Raw genomic sequence first — 18,636 nt, forward strand, 5'->3', positions numbered from 1 at the left:
ATATTCTTGCATTCAGTTTTTACAATTCTGCATAGGCAACTTTAGTTGGTTTTTTTATCTATTTTTTTTCTTTTTGATTACACAAAGTATTGTATTACCACGCACTTATTTACTGTAGCTAATGTAAAAATACAAATAGAACTCTGAGAAAGTTTAAATAAACATGAGAAACATACAAGCATAAGCAACCATAAGGCATGGGATAATAAAAATTTAAGGAATCTATTTTCTACTCACACAATAGACTAAACTTGAAAGAAAAAAGATTTGTTTCATGAGAAACAGTCCTTTTTAAAGTTTTGAATGAAGAAAAAGATGAAAAAGACCTGCACCAAAAAATGTACAAGTTTTGATTTAGGCACAACAACAAAACTGGTGAAAGACAGTGTTCCTGATAATATCCCCCTTAATGGAACTACACCTATCCAATCAGAATAGCAGGTTCACAGTTTTATGTGACTGAATTTCAGAGAAGATAATTCAGAAGCTGGAGAACTGTCTAGCTGCAATAGGAAATATTTTAATCTGATGAAACCAAAGTTTTAAGTTTAAACAATAAATTAGACTGCATCCATGCTATCTCTAGACCCACTGGTAAAATCTCTACCTGGAAGACGGATCAAGGAGTTGACAGGTGTGCTAATCTTTGATGAAATAAAACATGCAGCTGCCATCCTATTTTTCCAGAAAATGCAAGTTCTGGAGAAACTAAAATAATTTGTTTCACCCCCCCCTCCTCCTTTTACAGATCTTGTGGTAATATGAACAGTTACATGGAGCACTACAGTTGAATAACGGTAATTACCAAGAATTTATCCTGGCTGCTTTTTTTTTTTAAAAAAAAAAAACTGTATATTTTAAATCTGTATTATTTAAGTCCTTAATTTCTTCTCACCAGGCAGTCTTTTCTGTGCTCTAGCAGTTTTGCACAAGACAGAGCAGGAAAATCAAGCCAGAAAGAGGTAATGTGACTAGCACCAAACAATATCTAAATAAAACTGCACCAGTGTAAGCAAAACAGTACAACATGTATTATTTTCCATCCTACTATATATACACATCAGTTTTTATTTACCAAAATTTAAGCGTACAATGTGAACAGACTTTTTTTGCCTCTGGTTATTACAGTTCCAATTAGACTCACAGATGCCTACAACTATTTCTGCCAGTACTTACTACTTCATGCTATCAACAGTTTTACATTACAGCTTACTTAAAGTATCTCGTCACCGTGACAGCACATCAGGTACACCGTGATGTATATGCGTTTTTGACTGGAAAAGTCAGTCCTTTTTAGTAATACCTTCCCTTTATTTAAAGCAGAAAAAATATATTTTTAGTATACACACACAAGCACACGTGCACTCATACACATACTTTTGCATATGCTAACTGGACTTCAGAGGATCTTGTTCTATCTGTCTTGGATCTTCAGTTTGTCTTTAATTCTAACAGGGTATTAGGCATCCAATTCAATCTCACAAAGAAGTTCAACAAAATTCACGTGCATTTCCTGTGCAATATTTTCACAGAATCACAGAATCATCTAGGTTGGAAGAGACCTCCAAGATCACCCAGTCCAACCTCTGACCTAACGCTAACAAGTCCCCCACTAAACCATATCACTAAGCTGTGCATCTAAACATCTTTTAAAGACCTCCAGGGATGGTGACTCAACCACCTCCCTGGGCAGCCCAGTCCAATGCCTAACAACCCTTTCGGTAAAGTTCTTCCTAATATCCAACCTAAATCTCCCCTGGCGCAACTTCAGCCCATTCCCCCTCGTCCTGTCACCAGGCACGTGGGAGAACAGACCAACCCCCACCTCTCTACAGCCTCCTTTAAGGTACCTGTAGAGAGCGATAAGGTCACCCCTGAGCCTCCTCTTCCCCAGGCTGAACAACCCCAGCTCCCTCAGCCGCTCCTCATAAGACTTGTTCTCCAGACCCCTCACCAGCTTCGTTGCCCTTCTCTGGACTCTCTCGAGCACGTCCATGTCCTTCTTGTAAGTGAGGGGCCCAAAACTGAACACAGTACTCGAGGTGCGGCCTCACCAGAGCCGAGTACAGGGGCACAATCACCTCCCTAGCCCTGCTGGCCACGCTGCTTCTTATGCAAGCCAGGATGCTGTTGGCCTTCTTGGCCACCTGAGCACACTGCTGGCTCATATTCAGCCGACTACCAACCAGCACGCCCAGGTCCTTCTCTGCCAGGCAGCTTTCCAACGACTCATCTCCCAGCCTGTAGCGCTGCTGGGGGTTGTTGCGCCCCAGGTGCAGGACCCGGCACTTGGCCTTGTTGAACTTCATACCGCTGACCTCAGCCCATCGCTCCAGCCTATCCAGATCCTCCTGCAGAGCCTTCCTACCCTCGAGCAGATCGACACACACACCTAACTTGGTGTCATCTGCAAACTTACTGAGGGTGCACTCGATCCCCTCATCCAGGTCATCGATAAAGATATTAAAGAGGACCGGCCCCAGCACTGAGCCCTGAGGGACTCCACTAGTAACCGGCCTCCAACTGGATTTGGCTCCATTCACCACAACTCTTTGGGCCCGGCCATCCAGCCAGTTTTTAACCCAACAAAGCGTGCGCCAGTCCAAGCCACGAGCAGCCAGTTTCTTGAGGAGAATGTTGTGGGAAACGGTGTCACATTTTACACAGACATATAATGCATTCTGGGCAACTGTTACGTGGATTATGTGGAGGGTTTTTTGTTGTTCTTTTTGTTGTTAAGTTTTCCTTTTCAACCTAGTTATCACCCTCAACAACTGTTGTGCTTTACATGCTCAGACAGTAACTAGAAGTGCTTTCAACACATGAGGGAAAGTGTACTTGCTCAGATATAGCTTACTCGAAAAGCACAATCCTGGCCTAAAAGAAAGCATGGAATTAAGGGTATAAAAAGCCCCAAGGAGAAGAGGTGAGCTCTTTCACTCAGAACCAACTGAAGAACCGAGAAAGCTGGACCCACAGCCTCAACACAGTGCAAACGGAAGACGAGCTGACATCAAGGCAACTGCAAGGTCCTCTGGTATTTTCTCGAAGTCTTTATGCTGAACAGGAAAAAAAAAAGATCATCTATATGTCGTAGATCCAGACTTGGACATCTAGAAAACGATGAAGTTGCCCTTCTAACATCTTTTGTTTGAATAAAGGCAAGTTTTAAAGGCAGTTAACAAGTGTTAAGCCAAAGACTGCTAAATACAAGAACTGTCAGTGCTGAAAAGCTGAGAAAGGAATGGCTCAGAGCCAGAAGCTCAAACCAAGGAGTCATCACAATCCTGCCCATTTCATGGGACTGATCAGAAGTGGAGTCTGACACTGCATGGAATACCACCACCCCATTACACAGTCTGAGTCAGCTGTATCCTTCATCTCTATCCACTAGAGTTGTGCTGGCTGTTGTTCTGGATGTTAAGTCTTTCTTCCTCAGCTGAAGCTTGGAAACCCTTACAGTTGGCTTTACAACTTAATGCAATGACAAAGCTCCTCTAACATCAAAGAAACACCACCACTTGTTTCCAAAATTCAGTTTTTAATTATCACCCATGCTGCTTCAGGTTGGTTTGGAAATAAAATTTAAGTTACTATAATGGCTAATGAAAAGCTGTATGTGTTTGGAACAGAGTTCTCAATTTAGTCTTGCAATTAAAATTCAACACTTGTGAAAAAATCCTTGATCGTTATAGAATATACAATTGTGTTTTCTCTGGTTTTAATAAAAGAAACACCTGCTTCTTAAAGATGACGTTCTTATGAACTTGTCAAACTCTCCCCCTTTCTGTCTTATTCAGTCATATAAAGCCATTTATACAAACTCTTGAAAGCTTGAAACAGATTCCTGTTTTGTCACCTTTTTCCTATCACATTGCGGAAGGAAGAAGAAGAGGAGAAGAGTAGGGGAGGAACACATCAAACTTTTGCTTTTGGGGTTATTTAAACTATCACAAACATGACACAGTTAAACAAGTCCTAATAAATTGCAGCCAAATGCTTCTATTTGAGGCATTTTTCAAGATGCGATGCTTTCTCTCAATCCTATTTTTAATCATCTTAGCATGTTTGCAGCTTTTTAAACCTGCACATCTGGATTCTAAGATGACATCAATTTATGTTGGCATAGCTAAAAATGACCAATAAAAGGGTATGAAGCAGAGAGTAGAAGAGACCATTCAGCTGAAGCATACATTGGGGAAACAAGTAAACTATCCCCTTTTTCACTTCTGTTTTTTTCAATATATGTACAATAACCAAAGCTGAAACAACGACCATTACATAGAACTGCTTCTTTGAAAAAAATAAAACCACCTTTTCCTGTAAGTTATTATTTTTATGCTAATTTTTCTTCAATATGTATTTCATAATGAGCTTAGCTTTAAGAAAAGCTTTGCAATTTTACAAGTCTGACACATGCATTCTGCAAACATTTGCTCTAGGCTCTAGGTCCTTCTAACATGAAAAGCTACCCCCCCCCCCCCCCAAAGGTCTTTTGATTATTTGCCCCTGACACGAACCTGAAAGCAGATAGATTTGATTGTTGCTTGGAGCAAGTTCGACTGACCTATGTACCTACATGTCATACACCTGAAACCAAAACTTGAAACAAAAACACAAACAAGAAATTACTAAATGTAGTAATGAGTTACATCATTATTTATTACATTGCCTAGAAGATACGCAAAATAAAAGACAGCCAGTATTTGACTGACTCCATTTTTCAAAACCCTTTCCTTTGTTGACCAAGTGACTGTGTCCCAGCCAAGCACAAAATATATCCAAACTCCTTCTAACGGAGCAGTACCTTCTACTATTGAATTGGTAATGCCTCCACACCATAACTTCATTTTCTATTTAAAATGACTTTGCTTTCTCTCTCGATGCTTCCTGTTACATCTCTTCTTGGAGGTTTAAAATTGATAAAGCAGAACCCTTCTCCATGCCATTAAGGTCTAAAGGAAACTCAACAGCTCCAAAGTTCTTGCTTGTGCAGATGAGAAGCTATAATACACAATGGCGAGCCATGATACAGCACCATAAAAGAAGACCTATAAAACTCAAGTTTTTCATATTCAGAGACAAGATTTGTCCCCTCAGTAATCCCACCCAACAGCAGCATTTGACAGCTAGTAAAAGGCCTGCATCAGCAGCAAATGACAATCCTGTTAGAAGGTAGCATGCTGCACATTGAAGCAGAACTCCAAAAGCTTTGATCAACAAGGTGAGAGAGCAAAGAGGATCTTGCAGGCAGGCAGATAGATTCTAGCCTTTTATTGCTTCATCCAGCCCCATGCATGGCCTTGAGCACACCGCTTAAATCCTTCCTGCTCAGCTATCCCATCTGCAAAGTGACAATATTTAGGAATTGGAAGTGTAAATTCTAAATCCCGAGGAACTAAAAAAAAAAGTTGACAAGAACTAACCCAATGCATTTCTAAAAGCATAAGCTTGATTTCTGCTGCAGGTTTGGAACTTCAATTTGTTAACCCTGCAGCCACGTAAGCTGTAAGCAAAACTAAATGACCTCTTTCACAGCCCTGACTTTGAAAATTAGTATTATAATTTAAAGCCAAACAACATAATGCTTATTTAGCTTACCTTTAAGAATATTTCATTGAAGTTCTTTGTTTTTTTTTTTTAACACAAAAACTGTGTTTCACTTTAAGTACTTTCTAAAATGTGTATGCCAAAGACCAAAAGTCTAAGTGATAGAAAAACACCAAGCACCAGCAAGTTCTTTCAGTATTCAAAGCACACAGCAAGCTCAGCTGACATGTGGTCTGCAACCTTCTGAAACGGTTTTCCCAAAACAAGACCTGGGGGTTCTGGTGGACCGCAACTCGAACGCAAAACAGCAATGTGCCCTTGCTGCAAAGGCCGACAGCATCTCCTGGGCTGCACTGTGCCGAGCACTGCCAGCACGTCATGGGTGGTGATCCTTCTGCTCCACCCAGAGCCAGGGAGACCCACGCGCAGCCCCACATCCAGCACTGTGCTCTCCAGTACAACAGAGACAGGGACATTTGGTTTTGCACTAAAGGAACAGCTTTGAAGAGCGTAGCATACAGTTTGGTTATAGGTCTTTCAGGAGGGCAACATCAGAACACCAAGTTGAAGGTAGATAATTTGTTTTTCCTTGGATAACTTCAATAGGAAATTAATGAATAAAATGAAAAAATGGAAGTGGGCTCAAAAAGCTAATGGACAGCTGAGAAAAGTGAAGCCAAAAACAACACAAAATTAAAGTGTTTAGTAGATGTCCATTACCATTGACTAAGATTTCTTACTCCCCCTTCCTTCTTTAAAGACATTTCCAGACGTGTTACACATAAATGCGGGAACAAAAATAATCTAGTGGCAACCCCTAGCTGTCCACTTAACTTTGCTTTCAATTTCCGTTGTCTCCTCAGTTTATCTACAGTTTCACCAACGTGTAGAACTGACTCTAAACAACGTGCAGAACAGCTGCTGCTGCTTCCTCTCACCAAATTCTTTTAGCCTGGAGATGTCCTGCCCAGCCAGCCAGAAATATCATCTCAAGTCTCGCTTTCTACCATGCAATATTACTCCACGCACTCCACAATTACAAATGCAAGACCTCACACTGAAAGGTTACGCAAATCACTTCTTGCAGAGCTGGGAAAAAAATTCTTAAATGACAAAAACCTCCAAGCATTAAGTTATACTATCGCATTTCTATACTTAGTTTTCTGTTTCAAAAAACGTGTGAACTGTCAAAACCAATCCATTTCTCTGTATCTTCTGCTACTATTTCCAAAAAGTATAAGCTAATTCCTGTACTGAGGCACTGATGCTGCCAACTTTGCCCAGGAAAGCTGATACAATCTTTTAGCCACAGTTTTTAACAGTGTAGTTCATTCCAAAGACACACATCATTCAATTTTGTTTCATCATGTCCAGTGTTTATATTTCAATGGTCTTCAGTTATCATGTACTGCTTTCTTATAACACCTAGGAGGGCTAATACTAAAGAAATTAATCATTTGCCCCAAAGCAGATGATTGCCTGGAAGAGACAGCTTTCTCAAGAACAGAAATCTTTTTCATTTTCTAGATTATTGTTTCAAAATCAAAGTAGTTTTGACAGACTTGAACATATGAAACAGGCTTGCTTTTCTTTTGTTATTCTTACAAACTCTTAGCCATAACTGCTCCTTGCTCTGCGGACACCCAGCAAGACACTTGACCTGATTTTCTGCAGCACTGAGCATTCACAACTGTGACCGAGATCACCAGGGGCTCCAGGCACACCATCACTCATAAGCAAATAATTATGGCCTGATTGCTCAAGACTAAGAGTTATGGCACTGAGTTCTAATCTTAGGCCAAAATCTGGATTATTAGAGTCTAAACTAATAGTTTTCCCCTTTCCATTCATTACGATTAGTTACCTACCAGCCTCCTCCCTACCTGCTTTGAACATAAAATACATGTAATAAAAAAAAGGCTCTAAAAAGTTAGGTTCTACTGTCCTGAGACTGTGAGCATAAATAGACGAATCCTTGAAGTCTTCTGCTTCTCTGCACCTGTATTTCCAAGACTCAGAAGAAGCCTTGATAAGATCAACTCAGTCACGTTTTTTTAAGGAGATGCAAGGGCACTGAAGTCACAAAAAAAAAAAAACCACAACAACCACTGGATACATTTCAAGTAAAGAGATCTTTCCTAGCACACAGAAGTGAAACAGGAGTCATCCTCTACACAAACGACTGAGCAATGAGAACCCAAAAATTGACTGAATGATGATATGGAGAGCATAAATGTTCAATATAGCCTCGGTTAAGGTTTCAGAAAATAGCTATCGTGACATGAAATGCTTCTCTCCAAAAAGGGCCACCCTGCTCATTTGGTTCCTTAGCTGACTAAAGCAGCATTAAAGCTTTCAGGTTTTCATACGGTTAGTTTCAGTGAGCCAAGCCAGGGCTGCAGGAGGCACAAAACCACCTGTGCAAAGGAAGACAATGGGAGGGGAAAGCTGGGAGCAGATGAGATTGAAGGAGGACAACTACTTTTTCAGCATGTTTTTTATCCTCAACAAAATCTGTATGTGGCAATAATTAAAATTAAATCCAGTGATTAAATTCACACTCAAGCACTTCACCGAATGAGTGCTTATTCCTGCAAAATAATCCCCATCTTGGGGAGGGCACGGGTCCCTCATGTAGTCACACTTAGACACAAAGGATTGGGATTTTCATCTCCGAACAGCACAATGGGCCAAGACTGTAGACAGGCTACAGGCACACCAGAAGCAGTGTTAATAGATTTTTATGCTACCTTAGAGTGTTTATTCATCTGTAATTTTTCTATGCAGTGGACATCTGGTGTTCTATTATGCATTGCATCTGGAAAATTGCCAACAATAAAACCAATTTTCATGAAAAAAAAAAAGAAGCAAAGCCTGACACACAGAACAGTAGAGGAAAGGAGAAAACTCAAAATGATTCAGGCTTTTGCTCTTTGAGCATTTGTTTCTTTGTTTTTATTTACCCCCCCCCCCCCCCCCAAAGGACTAATGAGAAAAGCCTAGTGAAATTGAAAAACAATCTGTCCAGATTACCAAAGAACACAAGCATTTTGAAGTCACATATAAACAGAAAACTCTGGGAAGTGACTGATTTTGGCACTTGCATGATCTTTAGGGGGGTGCACACAAATGCTCAAGAAAAGTAAGGTCAATAAAATGATAACCTCCCCTAAATTCACATAGCTGCTAACAGAAAGAGCATCAGAGTACCTAAACTACAAACACCTGAACTTCCTAAGAAGACTCTGTGAAAACTGACCAAGCCAAAAAGCATAGCAGAGGTAGATAAGATAAAATTGGCCAATAAAACTATAAAAACCATCTTCCAATTACAGAATCAAACCTTATCTCCCAATCCCAACCATTTCCTGAGAAACCATGACCTCAGCCACGTTTCTATCAGACCGTTCTTTGGACCCCCCCAGCTGATGCCACGAGGCCCACCGCCACCAGGAGCCCAGACAGGCTGCAAGGCACCAAGAACCGCAGCAGCTGCTGCGAGAGCACCTAGTGCTGCTCATTTGCTGATCTAAAGAGAACTTTCCCCAAAGCCACCGCTACACGACAGGATATCAACATTTCGAATGAGCTGAACAAACATCACCGAACCATGCTCCAACAGCCACTGCCTCAGGTCGTATCCTTGGTTTTTACAAGTGGCACACAGCTTATGACTTATACCAGCATACAGTTAAAACCTCTACTGGAAAAGCATACCTTCAAACACTCTCCTTTCATCTCCCAGTCTCCAAACAACCTGGCTGTCACACACCTGTGAGCAGAAGCACATTTTCCATGGACACAGGTAACCATGTTGGAGCTAAAAATAAGAAAACCAACCCGCGAACACGTTTCCCCAGTGACCACAATAGATGTTTTGGACTGCGATCAAAATGCAAACCCAAACCCACAGATCTCACAGAAGCATATTCCAGGCTAATGTAAGTCACCAAAGCCTGAAGATGACTTGCCCAAAGCTACACCGTTGAAACCAGCAGCACTAGCAGCATCAACTCAATAACTATTTACCAGCAGAACACTTTTCACAGGGCAAAACTACTCCAATTAAGTTCTTGCTCATGATCCTAAGCATTACTGAAACAAGTCTGGAAATTAAAAATTGACAATCATTTACAATAATTGACTCAAAAGTGAACGTGGCTTTATTACCCATTAGTTTCCTCCATCCCCACAGTTATGCTATGTCCACATTCAATGGTGAAGGTAACTTGTCTCTCTGCCCCACAGGAAATAACTTTAATGTTCTCCCCCCACTGCAACAGACCTCACAGCAATTGCTTCCCACCTGCACCGAGGGTTGTGATCTCACTTCACACTGAAGGTGTTTGATACAGAATTGTGTCTCCTATTTCACAGCACTATCATCTGACCTCCAAATACTTCACCCGCACCTACAAGCCTTCTGACTTGGATTCCAACACAAGGGCACTCTGGAGGAAAAGAGAGGAATGTAGGGATTCAAGACATTACAGATATGATAAAAGGGGTTGCTACCCACCCGTGTTCCCTAATGACCACTCCGACACACCAGGTGTAGGAAATTGATGCAATGATAACAGTGAATACAAGAGAAGTTATTGTCAAGTACTACACAAAATTGGAAATAGTTCTGCAGTACTCCAAAGTGGAAATATCACTAGGGAAAAGACAAATTAGCACCTGGGGACAACATTTATTTTAGCTTAGAAAACAATCCTGAAGAAAAGCTTCTGTCATGCAGCGATGAAATGAATCTCAGTCAGTCAAGAGCCCCAGGAAGAATCAGTAGGGGGTGAAACTGCCTATTCTTTGCTGCTTAAAAATGTCTTCCACACAGCAATAAATCCAGTAAAGGGAAACTTGCTTGGGAAATTACGTTTGCAAAGACTGCCTCTTTCACTGTTCAGTCATTGGCCCAGATATAGGAATGATGACTGCAGAGATGGCAGAAGATAATCGTACTATGTGAAACCAGCTGAGAGCCCAGCTCCAGACCGTCCAAACTAAAACCAGACAAGCTTTATGTGAAATACGGAGGAGGCAGCAAGGACGGAGAAGTCAACATGCAAGCCAGACAAGCAGCTGATCCAGTCTGTCTTCCTAAGGACTCCACACATACCCAGGCTGTTTGCGCTCTGTCTCTCGATAGACGTGCTGGCAAACCCAAAGACATCTGGCAGAAGGACAGGTACCCCCGAGCTGGTTTCCGTAAGGAAGCACTGGCTGAGCCTCGTGCTCCTGTGGAGGCGCGAGCTGCAGCGCAGAGCCACCTGCGTGTCCTGCTCGGCCCAAGGCAAGGCACGCAAAGCTGAAGGCGCAGCAGCGCACGATGCTACAGCAGAGGCATTACGCACAAGGTGGGAAGCCTTCAAGGACATGGGGAAGGCCGTGGATTCACTGCAGTAAGAAATATAACAGGGTGGCCAAAATAGGCTTTGCTAATTCCACCGACCATAGAACAACAACATGTTTCTCACCTTCTTCCTCTCTGCCTGTATTGAAGATTGCTTTTCCTCCTGAGTCAGTACAAACACGTTTATTTGAACATGTGACAAGAACTCAAGCTCTGAAACTGTCACCAATTTACTTGGATATTCAGACTGTATTTGCAAACTTTTTTTACTGCATTTTGCACTGCTGAAGGAAATATGGGAACACCTGTTTTTTATTTCTGAAGTTACTTAGAAAAGCAGATGACAAACTGCAAAGTGTGGCTGAGCACACATCGCTTATTTTTGTGCTGTTGTCCTGTGAGCTTTGAAGACAAGTCCAATGTGCCGTCTCCCAGTAACTCCGACAGCAGTCCATCCTCCTGGAGAAGGAAGAATATTTTTTGACCTAGAAGGTACGTACCAAAACAATTTGTTGGACCAACACAGCTATTGGGCTTAGTAAAATGACTTGCTTAGTCAAAACAGGCCACTTAAAGAGAGACAGAAGAAAGAAGAGATCCTGCCTCATCTTTCATCAGATGAAAGCTGCTCCGTGGTGTTGGCAGTGAAGCCATCAAGGTTGCAGTATGAACTGGTACAGTGCTCTACTTTGCTGAAGATGCCTAAACAAAGAGGAAGCCTTGCGGTACTGGAAAGCTGGAACAGGGGGCTTTTTTTGGCAACCCAAACAGCAAGCTTTTCCCCCTCCATCAGGGAGGGAAGAATCCCTATCCTGATCTCTAAAGATTATTAAATTACACTGTGAACTGAGATGGGAAACAAAGGATTAACTTCCCCTCAGCTAGAAATAGAGCAGCTGCAGTGAGTTGCCTTACAGAAAACAGGCTAACGTGAGATCAGGAACAGACACAAGCTGTGCTGCACAAACCAACACCTCCGAGGACCCAGAACAGGGAGCAAGAGCAGCCCAAAATCCTGAGGCTATCCTGATACAAACCGAACTTGTTAAAAAAAAATGTAAAGGTATGGGGTGCCTAGGGGTATCTGGTTGGTTTCAGAGTCTGCAGGAAGTCACAACTTTATTCTGGGGAAGAGAATAACGACAGGGTTAAGGTCAGCATTCAGAGTACGGATGGCACAAAATATCTGTTCCTCACAGAGCTCTGCTTAATTATAACGAAGGTCTGCAACAGGCCTGCTGATACCAAGCCTTCTGCTTACAAAGCTCCTCCCAGTCAATGAGAGACTAAGGAGAGAAGCAACGGATGAGGGGAAAAAATTCCAGCCTAGAAGAGAATCATCCTCCCTCTATCATCAAGTAGAAGACACTGCAAATGAAAAAAGCTCTCTAAGCACTGCTGGTGAAACTGAGTGAAATATAACAGAAGCCCTGGATGAGACAAACTGCCATCACCAGCAGCTCGGGGCCTCCAGTGAAAGAGGAAATTCCAGCAGCTGATCCACCCAAGAGGTTATTTTCCCCTGGAAGACTTCTTGGCTTTTGTTTTCGCAGAGAAGGGATCAGAGCATGCAGTTTTACATGTTGCAGACACTTTCTTCTGCACTTCGGAAAGTTAGGAAATAAATTTTCAGCATCTTTTACACCGCTACACAAAGTGAAAATACATACTGTAATTGGCATTTGAAGCTGTCAGGCTGTGAGAGCAAGAGCAGGAATATTTTGAACCATTTCTTTAAACAGATTTTCAACTCCCATGAGGTAAGAACAAGTTCTACCCAAAAGCTCTAACCCCAGGAGTTAAATAAGGGAATGCTTCCTCTGGGAACAATTCTTATAGAAGATACGAAGAGGATAAGCTTTCCTTTTCTCTTGTACCTGTTCCTTGTACCCATCTCCCTACAAAACATCCAAACAAATTTAAACATTAGTCTCTTAGCATTGCCTTCACCCCTGAGGCAAAAGTTAGAGCAAGCTTTTCCAGAGTACACAGCATCCACAACGAGGATACTTAATAAAGCATTCAACAATCATTTAAATGATACAAAAGTACCAAGGAAGATTTTTTTCAGGGATTAAATCAACACTTTGCACTTCCAGCAAATCAAGTTCTCAAAACACAGAGAACGTGGTTACACATCAGTAGTAAAATACATGGAGCAAAGATTTTCTTTGTCACTAGTCTTGGGATGAGGTTTCATACAACAGTTGCACCCAGCTGATGGGTTGCTGCTGTCCAGAAACACAGCCCCTGCTCCTTCCTCCTCCTGACCTCATGTTCCTGCTTCTGCCCTTACAACAACCTCGACACTGGTCTGACTCGTGGTGCACCAGTGAATGGAGAGACAGGAGACACTGGGGAAAAAAAAAAAAAAAAGGTGGCAGTCAGCCCAGTCCCTGCGGCCCTCTCCCTCCGCTCCTTACCATCATCTCTCACTGCTGTCCAGAGAGCAGACCAATTCTACCTTACTGGTTCAATTGTAAATGAAGTGTGACTTGTTGGTTTCTTCTGGAAAAGAACAGAGTCAATGCATAACAAAATCCAAATTGTTATATATGTTTCTTTTTAATCAGCTCTATAATTTGACAAAATTATGGTGGATTACAGTATCATAGAACACTTGCTACACTTGACATTGTTTTTGTTTATCATTTCTAGAATGTGTTACATGAAATCATAAGTTCTTAAGATATTAATCTTAAGGCACTGTTAATTTGAGACTGGAAATAATACCCTGCCTATAACTTGACCTCTCTAAAAGATACATGAATGATCTCTACTTAAAGCAGTACATTGCTATTACAAAACAAAACACCAAAAACAGAAGAGACCCTATTAGAGACCTATTTCAAAGAAAAATACAAATGCAAGAAAACACGTATTTGTGCAATATTATTAGTTAAGTTTCAGAGCAAACTAAAACCATAGGTCAGCAAGGAATCTCATCTTTGGCCCCTCTGAAAAGCCCCGCAGTCACTACCGTGCACACCGACCTGAACTGCAGCTCCTGTGGCTGTACCGACATTTGGCTTTCCGCCCATTTACACAATCCAGGCAATCATCTAGCAATTTCTAAACTTGTTTCCAAGTTGTTCGTGTCTGGATCAGCACCCTAAACCACCTCACCCCCTGTTCACATGCGTGCAGGGCCAGCGCTAAGAAGGCGATGGAGCGGCCGCGTGGCCAGGCGGAATGGGACCACCAAGGCACGTAGATGGGCCGCACTGCTATGGAAATGCAGGTACCTTGCTGAAATGTCTTCCAGATGAGGAAAAAAATGCTTTTTTTTCAAAATTTTCATTGTATAATGCAGCTCTTTGTCTTTAAGAATAGATCCTTATGCTCAGTAAATACCAGGTATTGCTGTCTGATAATTGAACATATACTCCTTTCCTAAACAAACTTCAAAGATGCCAAAAGAAAAGCAGAATGAGATTAAGGCAATTTGGTCTTACAATCTTTGCATAAATAGAAATAAGCATCTAATTATGGCAGATGATAGCCAATTTCTCGCCAATTCACAAAATATCCTAACTAAGCATTTTTCCCCACAAGATGATCTTACCCTGTTTTGGAGGGGAGTGAACAGGGAGGGGGGAAGGGCTACCTTCTTCCTCATTCTTACATTTCTCATTTTTCTATCTGTATTAGTCTGCATTAACAGCCAAATCATACGCACACACTCACACAACACTGCCAGTGACCTACTAGAAAGTTGCTATAGCAACGACTGCTTTCAGAAATACATGTTGTGCATTTTAAGTGCCATCATAGTGTAACTCATCTGTCAATTAATAACCAGGGCTCAGGATAACACATAAGATACACCAAAAAAATACAGAAAAAAAAAAACAAAAATAGTATAGCTTTATGTCTATGAAATGAAATAGCTGGAAACCCTTTACAGGCTTAGACTCACTACCAAAAAAACTGATGACATATTTAGCAGCAAGATGCAATTCCTGCATTTCTATGTATGGGAACAAAATTCATTAACTATGGAAAAAACACTGCAATCATAAGGGGGGAATCATTCATGTATCATTAAATGGTTTAAGCCACTTGTAAAATCAAAATGCAGGAACATACACAAAGTAATTGGAGGTTTTTTTTTTTTAGGGTAAAAAGCCTGAAATAAGAAAAAACATGGTACTTCAAAATATATCGATTAAAGCAAAAATCAAGTATGCAGTTTCAAGCTCACTGGACTTCAAAAAATCACCCAGTAAAGTCTTTCTTAATTAACACTCAGGCTAAGTGAATAATACCGACTTTCCCTGGACCTGGATATCTATCATTTTTTGGTTGGATGTCTTTTGTCTTACTGCGTGATAGCTATGATGCACAGAGCTTAACTACAGTTAAGAAATACACATCAAAAATACCAGCTAGTTACTAACAAAAGAAAAATTCAGGACAATTCAACTATCACAATTTAAAATCTTGGCAGTATTGTAAAACTACCAAGAGTAGTTTTTGTTTATATTTAGTACTGTTTCCTGAAACCCTCACCTTGCGCTAGCAGGTTTTCATGGAAGCGCATGTACTAAATGCCAAGTTTTTGCCTTACCTACCATCTCGGCTATGACATATGTCCTGTTCCTGGACTGTCCTTTCTGACCTTTTGTAAGCTAAGCACATGTTGAAGTGGAGAATACTCCCCCTATAAAACACAAAGGCTTATCTGAGAGTTTTGTAAGGACTCTGGATGATCAAGTGCCGCCTGCCTCTGTCAACGATACAGAAACAGGGCAGCAGTTTCTCAGCTGTAATGTAACCTTGAAAAGTGTTTCAATTTCTTTCTCACATCCTCCAAATCCAGTTCAGATCATTTTCTCATAGTTAAAGAGGAAAAAAAAATCACTTTCCCATTATATTTGCTGCTTCAGGATAAACACCAAGCTCTCAGCACCCAGCAGCACTGGTGCTGGGCTCACCACGACGGGGCGGCCCAGGGATGGCTCCCTCTGACACGCAGCAAGAACACAAATCACACACAGTTATTGCCAATGTTTCATTTCCAGTTATAGACCTTCTAACACCGAAGAATAGTGAGAAAAGTACTGCATTAAAAAGCCAGCTTTACATCAGGATGAGCGCTTTTTTTTTTTTCCTGCTGCCTGTGGACAACTGGCAGCACTCATGGGACACAGGACTGATTAAACAATATTGTTTGAATTTGACAATCAAGTTTCCTTTAGCCTTTTCAATAAGATACCATTAAACACAACTCTCAGCTTTGTATCCAGAGTTTTAAATTGTAACCAACTTTAATTCCAGATTGTAGCTGACCAGTTTCATGGATCAAACCTTTATGTAACTGAGAAAGAGGCAAGGTGTCTTAACCTTGAAAGTCATTCAAAAAGTGATGCCCATTCACACATAAATTCTTAATTGTTTTTAAACACCAGTATAAATACATCAGTAATTATAAAAACACCACACGGGGCAGGAAAAGATTTGCCAAGACTGGTATTTCGACTGAGGCCAAAAGCAGGGCACAAGGCACCTACACGCATGTAGCCACACTCCCTTCGAATAATCTCAAAACTCAGATCTTTCTGACTGCTTGTATTTACATATATTAGATTTTTTATCAACACTACCCTTGAACTCAATCCTTTTCACTCCCTATTTGTTTTTTCTTATTCAGAAAGGTAGGCATGTCCCACCCAAACACACCCCTCTAAGAAGAAGCAAGCCAAGTTATCTTGCATTACCATCTCCATGCTGTAGCTGCTCCCATTTGCTTTCCAAATCTGCCTCTCCCCTTATCCAGTACAACCCCCCACCCGCCTTTCTGTCACCCTCCCTGTGACCTCCAGACATCAGCTGAAATTCAGAGAAGCGACGCTGGGTTTCTCTGTCGTGGTCCGAGTGCCACGACCATGCCCAGCTCCCTGTCCTCTTTTCCTGTGTCCCCTCCACACCGTTAGGGAGGCTTTCTCCAAGCGTTCCCGATGAAGGAACGCTGATGGTGCCGATCTTGGCGCAGCTTCCTCTCCTTCAGTGACCACGACTGGAGCCCCGCAGATCAGGCCAGAAGCAAACCAGCCCCCTGCCAGCAGCCAGCTCCCCTCCCCGTCCCTCTTCTTCCACCCGCCCAGGTGAGGGCCCCCACAGGCCCCATCCCCTCCCTAGTCCTGGAGTCTGTCCCCCTTTACGCTCAGGTAACCTGAGCCCGTGGGCTCAGGTCTGCCAGCAGGATCACCTCTGAAAGCCTGCTTCTCTCCTTCAGTCTCAAATACTTCCTCTGTCTCCCCAAGCCTCCCCTTCTAAGTTGAAAATATTTCCAATGAAAAACTGATGTGTTCACAAATGTCAAACACGTCCCTCGGAGAAGCTCTCCGTTGCTGTGATGCAGGTTGTGCTGACAAGAGCATAAAGTTGGTTCGGAAAACAAGGGAAAAGGGATGGAGGAGAAACTGGATACACTTTTTGGCAGCAGCCTGCAGTCAGCTTTGAGAAAAATACTATTTAACTGCATTCTTTCTTACCTTCCATAAAACCCTCTAGAATTCATTTGTTGACCCTAAACATTTAAATCCAAGCACTTCTTGGGTTCTCCCCCTGCCCCAAATGAGTCTCAATATTTATCATGCATTCTGCTTCTGTCTTCGTATTTGGAGGAGCTGCAGTGCTAGCATTCACAGAAACAAGGTGCATTTTTACAAAGTCCACTGTTTTCTTTCTACATAGATCTCCCATTATAATTAAATATCTGAACTGTGATGCTTACGAGTGAAAACTGAAGTCATCTTTTGACTTTCTTCTTCAGACCAAAGTCAAGAGGCCACATTAATACCAGCTTTGTTATCAGGATTCCTGGAACATAATCGTTTCTTACTAAATTAATACATTAGCACCATCATGAAAAATTGATTGTTTAAGTGAAGCCTACATGGCTCTTTTCCAATAACCTATTCATCATGAATATCATTCTCACACTTTTTCTTTCCTTCTGAAAAGGTACCAGTATTAAGGCTGTGGGACTCACCAGGCTTTCCATTTTATTTGAGGGCTATGTTTTGGTTTTTTCCTTTTCAAACACTAAACTGTATAAAGTGATATTTACCAGCAGTCTAGCAATAATTCCCTGCTTGTCACTGGCAATGAACAAAACTGAAGGGTACAGGTATCCAATTTGACCTGAAGCCTCAAGCAAGCTGATTTTATCCCCAGCAAATGGATCACTGCCCTCAAGAAGTTGCCTAATAAAAAAAAAAACAACTTAAAGCAAACAAAGTGGTTCCTAAATTTAAATGTTTTTTCCATAACATTTCACATTTTTTAATGCATTAAGTTGAATAAAACCTTATTCCCCAGTGCGCTGATCAGTGTGCATTCCCATCCTGCAACCGCTTGCTGCCTCAGCGTGACAGGGTGAGCATACCACCCCCTTTGCTTTAGAGAATTATCTTAACCACTGGTGAAAAAGAGTGAACAGGGAAACTCTCCTTCCCCAGACAACAGGAAAATCTCATCTAACAGTATTTTGCTCTTGTTCATGGATTTCTCTCTGTCAAGGCCCTAAGTGGATTATGTGGCTTTGGAACAGGCAAGCACAGTCCTACTTTAAATAGATGAATTTGCAAGAGCACACATCTTCAGCCATGAAGTGGGATCCTAAATCTGATGAACTACTTCACAGGGATCTGAGAAGGTATCAATGCATTTATTGTTTTTTCTGCTCTCTTTCCCAAGAACCTAATTGCTCTGTATTAAAGTTGTAT

The 18,636-nt window shown here is 41.6% G+C and overlaps 1 protein-coding gene across 7 annotated transcripts in view; it reads right to left on the bottom strand.

Annotated features, from left to right (window-relative positions):
* The window catches only part of STAG1 (STAG1 cohesin complex component), a 185,922-nt gene that overhangs the window by 146,643 nt on the left and 20,643 nt on the right, over positions 1–18,636 (bottom strand). Inside the window, exons 1-2 of one of the 7 annotated variants that reach the window (XM_080604102.1) lie at positions 13,327–16,690; positions 9,857–10,001 (exon numbers count right to left, since the gene is read on the bottom strand). The exons of 2 other annotated variants lie outside the window; for them this stretch is intronic. The gene's annotated coding sequence lies outside the window, so the exon portion shown is untranslated. Of the gene's footprint in view, positions 1–4,520; positions 8,493–9,856; positions 10,002–13,326; positions 16,691–18,636 lie in introns of those variants that run through there. 4 more of the 7 variants (XM_080604107.1, XM_080604106.1, XM_080604101.1 and 1 more) reach the window with 4 other exon arrangements.

Source organism: Anser brachyrhynchus (genome assembly GCF_964034855.1).
Source record: "Anser brachyrhynchus genome assembly, chromosome: 9".
In the NCBI taxonomy this organism is placed as follows: Eukaryota; Metazoa; Chordata; class Aves; order Anseriformes; family Anatidae; genus Anser; species Anser brachyrhynchus.